Source organism: Polyodon spathula, chromosome 3, assembly GCF_017654505.1.
Source record: "Polyodon spathula isolate WHYD16114869_AA chromosome 3, ASM1765450v1, whole genome shotgun sequence".
Classification (NCBI taxonomy): domain Eukaryota; kingdom Metazoa; phylum Chordata; class Actinopteri; order Acipenseriformes; family Polyodontidae; genus Polyodon; species Polyodon spathula.
This window is the reverse complement of record NC_054536.1, coordinates 81,103,892-81,113,900: the sequence shown is the minus strand read 5'-3', so window position 1 is coordinate 81,113,900 and position 10,009 is coordinate 81,103,892.

Here is a 10,009-nt window from a genome sequence, read left to right as displayed (position 1 = left end):
CCTAATAAATCATTTCTTTACTTAACTCATGCTCTCCTCCAAATCCTGTATTCTCTAATTTTTAATACCAATTCACCATTTTTCTAATATTATTTTAGGATGTCAGTTGTGCCATATAAGTAAAAGGATAAATTATTTAAACTGTACAGTGCTATATATGTATATACTTTACCAGAATGTTTTACCTCACAACATAATATTTTTAAAGATATTAACAATTATGTATGCCCGTTTAAAAAACAAAAGCATTTTCAGTATATTAAATAAATTTCTAGCAAGCACCTACATGTATTTGTAAAGTCAGAGGATGGCTGAAATACTTAGGCAAAAATATTTCACATGCCTGGCTTTGTTTCAAGAACGTGAATGTAACAACTGAACAAAATAAAGTTAATCTTATCAGCAATTGGTCAGAATGTCAGAATGAAACACTTAATGCCCTGCAATCCCCATTCTGTGGTGGGCAGATTACAAAAAGGGAAAAGGCTAACTTCTTCAGGTACACAGTACTGTACCAATTAGGTGGGAAACACACATTTTCCTTTAGCATAGGAAATGTTTCCCTTTACCTAGGTAACCTGCACTTTCCCTTTGCCTTGCTAAAATTCCCATTTGAGTACACCGTTTTTTTTTTTTTTGGGGGGGTTCCTGGGTAGTAAGTGTTATTGTTGTGAGAATCTCTTACACATTAGTCATGGGTGAAATAAATGTATTTTTGTCAGATGGTACAGAGGGGAAAAGAGAGTCATGAAGTTCGCTATCCCAAGAATTTGGCGGGAACCCACTGACCACTCAAGCAACTGCTGCTTCTGCATGGTGGACCCTTCCAAACGTCGGACTGGCAAGAATGGACTTGCTATCACGTATCCGGACCTTCCTTCATCCATCGCTCCGGTGCCACACTGCCATGAGCTCCCCATACCCACTCCTCCGGAAAGAGAGCAGCCGTCTTTAGAAGAGAGCAGCAAGTCAGAGAGCGAGGAAGACATTGTAGATCCAGATGACAATCTCAGAGGTGGAGCTGAGGAGAGAAACCCATACTACCCCAACCAAAAAGACCTCAACGACTTGATTAGAGATCTTGGTCTCACCAAGTCCAGTGCCGAGCTTTTGACGTCTAGGCTCAAGCAGTGGAACTTGTTGGATGAAAGTGTGCAAGTCGCAGATCAGAGGAAGCGTCACCAACCTTTTTCCAGCTTCTTCACCCGTCAAGATGGGCTCTGCTTCTGCCACAATGTGACCAGTCTGTTCGAGGCAATCGGAATCGCCTGTAACCAGAATGAGTGGCGCCTCTTCATTGACAGCTCATCCAGTAGCCTCAAAGCCGTGCTGCTCCATAATGGTAACAAGTACCCATCTCTTCCCCTGGCTCACTCGGTGCACCTCAAAGAGGATTACAACAGCATCAAGACCTTGCTGGATGCCTTGAAGTATGATGAGTATGGCTGGTAGGTCATTGGAGACTTCAAAATGGTGGCATTCCTGATGGGTCTCCAAGGCGGTTTTACCAAGTTTCCCTGCTATCTTTGCCTTTGGGACAGCAGGGACACCAAGGCGCACTACCACAGGTGGGACTGGCCACAGCGGACCGAGTTCTCTGTGGGGAGGAACAACGTCAAGTGGGAGCCACTGGTGGACCCCCGGAAGGTGCTGATGCCACCACTGCACATCAAATTGGGCCTTATGAAACAATTTGTCAGAGCTCTAGATAAGGAGTCGGCAGCCTTCAAGTACCTTCAAGACTTCTTCCCTAAGCTGTCTGAGGCAAGGTCAAAGCCGGTGTCTTCGTCGGACCACAGATAAAGAAGATCCTGGAGTGCAATGAATTCCCCAAGAAGCTCACTAGTAAGGAACAGCTTTGTCGCAGTGGTTCAGGGCTTCCTGGGCAATCACAAGGCCGAAAACTATGTGGAGCTGGTTGAGACTCTGGTGAAGAACTACGGCACAATGGGCTGTAGGATGTCCCTCAAAGTCCATATCCTTGATGCTCATCTTGATAAATTCAAGGAGAACATGGGAGCGTACTCGGAGGAGCAAGGCGAGTGCTTCCACCAGGATATACTGGACTTTGAACGCCGCTACCAAGGACAGTATAACGAGAACATGATGGGAGACTACATTTGGGGGCTGATTTGTGAAAGTGATTTACAGTATAATCGTAAATCTCGAAAAACTACTCACTTCTAAATCTTTTGTAGTCATTTTTGTATTACTTTAGTATAAATACATGTTAATTTGGATTCATATGTTGTTTTTTTCTGACTTTATGTGAACGAAAAGACACAAATTCGCCCGTTTTCTCATTGGAAATAGGTAAATTTCAAAATATCACTGTCCTGGTCACAAAAGCAAAGTCTGTGGGGAATAATAGCCATTTTCTATACTTTTGAGGCATAACACTTAGGAAATAACACTTACTACCCAGGAACAAAAATTGTGTTACATAGTGTTATTTGAAGTAGATTTACCTTTAAATAATTTACCTCAGTATCTGCAATACCATTGATTTTGTATCGGATAAATAAAACGTTTCATATACAGTAAACATTAAAATTTATGTTTAACTGCTCTGACATGAAATTAAAACTGATATGCACTGAGCACAATTTGGTTAAATAAGTAAGCAAGTGAATGTATTTGACAATCAATTGAACACTACGTGTGTTTTGTTTATTCATACTTAATTAAAACAATTATCAGATTGTTTTATAAACTCATTTTTGTATATACATGTTTAAATTATTTAACAAACTTATTTATATATATGCATATTTGAGAAACAATTACCATTGTTTTGGTTTATAAAACTTTATTAATAATGTAATATAACTTGTAAAGTAGATCACTTTTTTTGCATGGAATGGATCTATCACAAATACTATATAAACGGAGTGTTTGTCAAAAAGCTTTTTTAGCACTTTTCTACACTGTTTGTCTATAACATTTAACAGCGAACTTAATCTAAATATAACTTGCCTGGTTTAATGGAATTAAGATTATGCTGCTCTACTACAACCGTACATATCTGATTAATGGTACATTGTACAGCTAACTTAATAAATATACCCCAATGTGTTGAGTACCAGAAACTACAGTATTATGATTAAACACTGAACATGTAGACAAGCGTGTTGGACAATATTCAATATGAATTATGTGCATTCGACAGTTTCAGTTATACTTCAGTCTTTCTCAACCGAATCCAAGTAACACCTCATACTGAAAAAATGCAGGAAACACTGATCAATACAGATAGAGCTCTATTGTTTTCAGTGTATCTGTGGGGAATCTTTGCACTTAACTTTGAATCACATGCGCTCAATCTCCATCTGACCTGATCTGATTACCATAAGTGTCCAACTTATGTCATGATAAGATCTCAATAAAGGATACAGATTTGATATGCAGACCGTAGAATTGTATTTTACACATGGGCATAAACGTTGGCCCTGAACATTAATTAATTAAATGTTGACAGGAACAGAATTTTTACAGCACATGTTAGTCCCGTGGGATATCAAATGTTGACATACTTTTTTTGTTTTATTAGACCAATCAGAGTGAAATTTTAAGTGCAACTTTATAGTGCTTTTAATTGTTTTTATGTTTCTTCAAACAAAGTTATCATTGCATTTCCTGGAATGTTCCTTATCCACAGTCTAAAAACACTGTGTGTGTGTGTGTGTGTGTGTGTGTGTGTGTGTGTGTGTGTATATATATATATATATATATATATATATATATATATATATATATATATATATATATATATATATACTATCAAAGGGAAAAATACGAACCAGGTATGTGTTTTCACACTACACGGGATTGTGACCTGGGTAGCCAGAACCCAGGTCCAGACCTGGATAGAAGTGCCATTGTGAAAGGGGCTTTACATGGGAGGCAATTTTTTTAGTTTTTCCTACCGCCCGCCTGTAAATCCACCAATAAATCTGTATATATCTGAAAAACTTAAACAATTGTAATGAACCTTGATAAGGACCATTCTGAGTTATTGAGACTATTCACACACACAAACACACACATATATACTTTTTCATGATAATGACAGCCCTTTTTAAATGTATAGTCAAGTCATGGTGTCAGCCTTACAGCATCATAATTTGCTGATGCACTATTACTTGTTACAGGGATATTGTGGAAATTGACAATAGTTGTATTATACTGTATGAATAATATCTAAAGCAACACCAAGCTGATGCTAGATAAACTAATTAACTGGGTTTGTGAAAGTAGATGGATATTAGAATTGTATTCATGAAGAGTTCCACTAAATCTATCAGAATAATTCTATATAAAATTAAATGGAGAAAGAAGTATTTGGAAGTCTAGAGACAAAGCATATTAAATGTTAACTTATATAAGTATGGTTTGGGGGGCTGCTTCTGGGCTTCACTCTATCCTTTCATCGCCTATCATCAATCAAATCTACTTCCTATTTAAACCCTTAGTCACGCCCTATGCAGTTGTCGTGTGTTTTTAGTTTTTGGTTCTGAACCTAAGCGGATTGCAGCTAATTTTTTTCAGCATAAAGATTAACCCTTAGCACTGTTTATTTTACACGCGCTGTTTCATTTTTTTTCAGAGTAAAACAGGTAGAAAAGGCACTGAATTGCAAAAGGACACTCAGTACTGTATCTACAGCCAAGCTCCACCCCTTGTTTGCTGTATTTTTCACATACGTCTTTATAGACGTGCATACTGATAAATCCTCTCCTGAGCACTCGTTTTATCACCAAACCATTGAAAGGCCATTGAAAGGTTTTCTCAGATTTTTCCGGAGAGAATAAACGACTAGAGACCTGTGCTTTACGTCTTTTTGATGATGTCGAACGGGGTCCGACATCAGACTGGAAAGGGAAAATTGAAATGTCGTCCCTGGTCTGACATAGGACCGCAAAGGGTTAAGGACTGGACTTTCAACAAGCTGATAAAGACCCTCCTCAAAAATGGCAGCAAAATCCCAGCAGGGAGCAATCGACAATCCCTTTTCATTTTCTATTGTGAATTCATCTCAGCAGAACCTATTTTTCCACCCAAGAAAACTCCCCAGCCATGCTCAGCTGTTCAGCAGCTCAGGTCATTCTCCCGCTGCCAGAATGTCACCACGACAGCAGGCAACCGCTCCAGCCAGTGAAATTCAACAGGAACATTCTTGCATTTTCAATTAAATAAAACATTCATGCAACCATTCGCAGATACCTTATCGTCATGCAATACCAAACTTAGCAATTTGGATAAATTGGTGTTCAACATCAAGCAAGGTTTCGCAGTTTCAGTATTTTCCTCCATTCCTGCCGTTAACGCAGCTGCCGCAGCAGCTACCATCTCTTCTGATTATATCAACCTCAGTTCCCACAATACAGCCTAGGGTCTACAACCCTGCAGATTCGATGCATTTATTGTATTTTCAGAGGTAGGCGTCCTGCTCTCAGAACAAAAAACAATCGCCCCCTTCCTTCACTGGAATTTCTAGGAATCATACTGGACACAGAAAGTTCAAAGCCAGCCTCCCTTTGTCTAAACTCGATAATATCTGTTCCGGTATCCAGACCTTTCACATCAATAAAACAATCAGGAAATGCGCACCGCTCTCGTTGCTGGGTCATTTTAATTTTGCAATTCACATTATCCCCCAGGGTCGGACATTTATATCTCACTTGCTTGCTCTTTCATCAGCAGCAAAAAAACAATATTTCATCAGAAGCTAGGAAAGACTTTAAAATGTTGTCTGCTCTCATACAGCACTGGAATGGCCTCTCTGTGTTCTATGAGGATTTCATTTCAGCACTGCACGATCTGGCTTTATTTATGGACTCTTCATTTAGGGGAATCAAGGCTCTTTTAAACAATTAATGGTTTTCTAGTGCATTGCTACTAGAAATTGAAAACCTATCACCGCATCTAAAATTCACAATTATTCTTGAAATTTACCCAGTAGTCACTGCAGCACATCTATGGCGTCATCCTTGGTTAAAGAAAATTATACTTTTGCGAAAACAAATCTACAGTTCATATTATAAATAAAGGCTTTTCCAGTTCACCTCTTATTATGCAATTATTGCAGCGGTCAAATAATCTTCTAATCCTAGTTCGCCATCTACCGGGCATTTATAAAAATGCAACTGTTGCTCTTTCTCGTTTATAAGTTTCCAGATTTCACAGTCTGGTCCCTACAGCTCTGCCGACTCCAGCAGTGACACCCCAGTTCAACCAGTTAATTTTCAACTGAACCCAGCCAACTACTCAATACAGTGCAAGCATACATGGCTGCAGCACTGGCTTTTTCCAGCAGATCCTCTTATTCCACTGGCTGGACCACCTATTTGACTTTCTGCTCTCAAAGCAGGATTCATCCAACCCCATTCAACCAGGACTGGATTATGGCTTTTATAATACATGCAAAGAACTCCTTACACCTTCCACCAGCTACAATCAAATCTTATCTGTCAGGAATGCAATAGTGGTCTGTAGTTACCTGGTTCAGTTTTGTTTCGCTTTTTGTGGATCGGTATTATGTTTGCAATTTTCCAGTCTGTCGATACCACCCCTGTGTCAAGAGACTGTTGCATGATCTTGGTTAGCGGTTTGTAAATAACTTCTTTCATTTCTTTGAGCACTATTGGGAGGATCTCATCCGGCCCTGGGGATTTGTTTATTTTAAGAGCTCCTAGTCCCTTTAACATTTCTGCCTTGGATATGCTAAAGTTATTTAAAACTGGATAGGAATTGGATGACATGTGGGACATGTTGTCCGTATCCTCCTTTGTAAAAACTTGTGAAAAGTAATCATTTAATATATTTGCTATTTTTCTTCAACTATGATTTTGCCATTTGTATCTCCTAGACATTTAACCTTCTCTTTGAATGTTCTCTTGCTGTTGTAATATTGGAGAAACATTTGGGAATTGGGTTTAGCCCCCTTAGCAATGTTCATTTCTATTTCTCTCTTGGCCTTTCTAACTTCTTTTTTGACTCGGTCTTGCAGTTCCATGTACTCTTTCTGTGTACTTTCTTTTTGGTCCCTTTTTAACGCTCGGTAAAGTGCCTTTTTTTGCTGAATATTTTTTTTAATTGATCTATTAAACCATTTTGGCAATTTAGTTTTACATTTAGATTTGTCTACTTTAGGGATGAAACTGTTTTGCGCCTCTAGTACTACATTTTTGAGGCTGAGATAAAAATGTTACTTAATAAGTAATACATCTGCATTACTGCTGTATAGGGTATCAGATATCAGTTCACATATAAAAATCTGCACTGGGCCTAGAAGGTTATTAATTTAATAACAAAAATGATGACAAAATAAATTTCAGAATTTTTCGGATTGTATCTCCAATTTAATTCTCTTTCTTAAAAAAGGTACCTCATTGTAGTTTTACTTGCACAGTATGTAAGAAGTCTCAAAAGTGTAAAACACCTGTTCTTATGAATTGTATTTTTGTAATAAAATATTATGCATTATTAAAACCACTAAAACAACTGGACATATGCTTAATACATAATACACCGTATTAAAATGAAAATCCTCAAATATTGCTGTATTTGTGTAAATATTTTTATTTTACATAAATAAAAGCACTTTATTCAAAAAATAAAATGCATTGGTTTATAGAGAACTAAAGTTTTTATAATTAATCAGTATTATTAGAACACAATTATTTTCAAAAGATTACTGAAATAATTTGCCAATATACTATATTTCCCACCTATTATTAACTAGTTCTTAGGTAATAATAATTCCTGGCTCTTTTTTAACTGCCACATTTATTTTCAATTGTCTATGTTTACTTTACATATACTTAAGAACCTTTTAAAATATCAGTTTAAAATATCTATTTTTAGGTTACTTTAAAATATATTAAAGGCAATGATTTTTGACAACTTGGCATTGGAAAAAAGTAATTAGATTATTAAGGTATTTAATAATTTGTTCATCATAATGATTTATTTTTAAAAATGTACAAAGTTTTTGAGAAATAACTATAATATTTGTAACCAAAGTTATAAAATAAAACAATTCTAAGCATCAATTTCATGATTCTTTGGAATAGTAAAGGCACTGGTTGTCTAGCAGTAATATTGCATAAAACATTTTTTAAACAGTTATTGACATAACCTTTAATCTTTTCAGAAAGATCTTAAATCTGCTTCAGGAAGACTGTTGAGCAATTTATACTCAGGTAGCTCCTTTAAAGCAAGAACTAATGTCTGCATCACACATTGCCATTGCATTTGATCTGTGGACCTTTACCACAAATCAGAAGCAATTTCTAGCAGTAACATGCCACTTTGTTGACCAGAAGTGGAATTTGATTGCGAAATGCATTGGCTGCATCCTGCTGATGAAGCCCATACTGGGGAGAATATTGCCTTCTTAGTGCAAAATGTTTTCGGCTCCTGTGATTTAAAGCAATTAGTATGTGCTGTTACTGACAGTGGTGCCAATGTTGTACGTGCCTAAGTTGAAACGGTACCTTTGTTGAGCTCATACATTGCACCTCTGCCTGCAGGAGATTATTTTCCCAGGCAAGGAAAGCAAGTGTTACTAGAGGAAACATCTGCAGTGATTGAAAGACTTTGATCCATAGCCACACTTTTTAGGTCACCTAATGCTTGGAGTGTCTATTCAAAGGTGTACCTGGCTGAAACTGGATCTGAACCAGTGAAGATTCCCGAGAGACTACATTACAAGATGGAACTCAAGCTTGTCAATGATTGAAAAGGTGATCCAACAAGTGGAACAGTTAGAAATTGCAGCCTTGAAATTGAAGAGACCAGCACTAAACATTGCTCCTGAGGATAAGATGCTTCTGGAAGAAGTGAGTTAGATGTTGAAGCCAATTCAGGAAGCAACCACAACTATTTTTGAGGCAAAGTATCCTACAGCATTTCTCATTGTGCCCACAGTGGTTGGAATTCGCAGGGCGCTTGGCAAGACTGAAGTGAAGTCTAAACCTGGATCGAAGATGTAAGGTCTCAACAAGGTTATCAAGCTACACGAATTATCTTAATTTTCAGATGTCAGCATTCCTGGATCTGCGGTTCAAAAGCCATCTCTTCAACAGTCAGCAAAAAGAAGCTATTATAAAAGGTTTGTTTGTTGCATGTGAACCTTCTGAAAAGGATCCCTACCCTAGCTTCTTGTTTCTGAGTCTCCCTTCCTGTCGGTAACAAGCCTTGCCAGTGATGCTACCCTGTTACCCACTTAGACCATGCTACCAGGATGGTTTTTGTTCATAAAAAACACATTTCTAGTTATTGGAGTTGGAAATAGACTATTGCAATGGAAGTACAATTGACAGAATGCAATAGATCATGACTTGTGTAGAAAACTAAGAGGTGCTTTTCCCATCCTGTTTCACATATTTAAAAAGAGCTGGTAGTCTGGCATGCAAAAATGTAACACATAGATGTAATTTCTAACAGATGTGTGACACGTATCATTTAGATTGTAGCACTGGAAAAACGTTCGTCTCCGAGAGGCAAAAAATAAATAAATAAAAATTACAATAATAATCTCATGTCCAGTGCCAACGAACAAAAGGTGTCATCTCATTGAGCTCTCATAGTTTCCATTTTCTCACTTTGAACGTAAGAATTAGTCATCAAACATTAAATCTAGCCCATCTCGAATTTCACTGGAAAGAAGGAAAAGGTTTATGAAGGGATGTCCCTTGCTGTGATTTTTCAAGCAGGTGATGTGAACTGTTCAGATATCAAGAATGTAGTATGGTCATATCTTAATATGGGATGGTTGATGCCATGAATGGGGTTTGTCTGAGATTGTTTGTGGCATATAGAAATAAGGTGCTCTAAATGTCTGCAGACTCCTGAGCAATTTATATTATTTATTTAAAGGTGGTGGGACAAAAACAACTGAAATATATTGTATTTATTTTAAAAAATAAACTATTTCAATCTATGTTCAAGTAAATCAGAGTGATTATATTTTGTTGAACTTAAATATTTAAAAATTACATTTTGG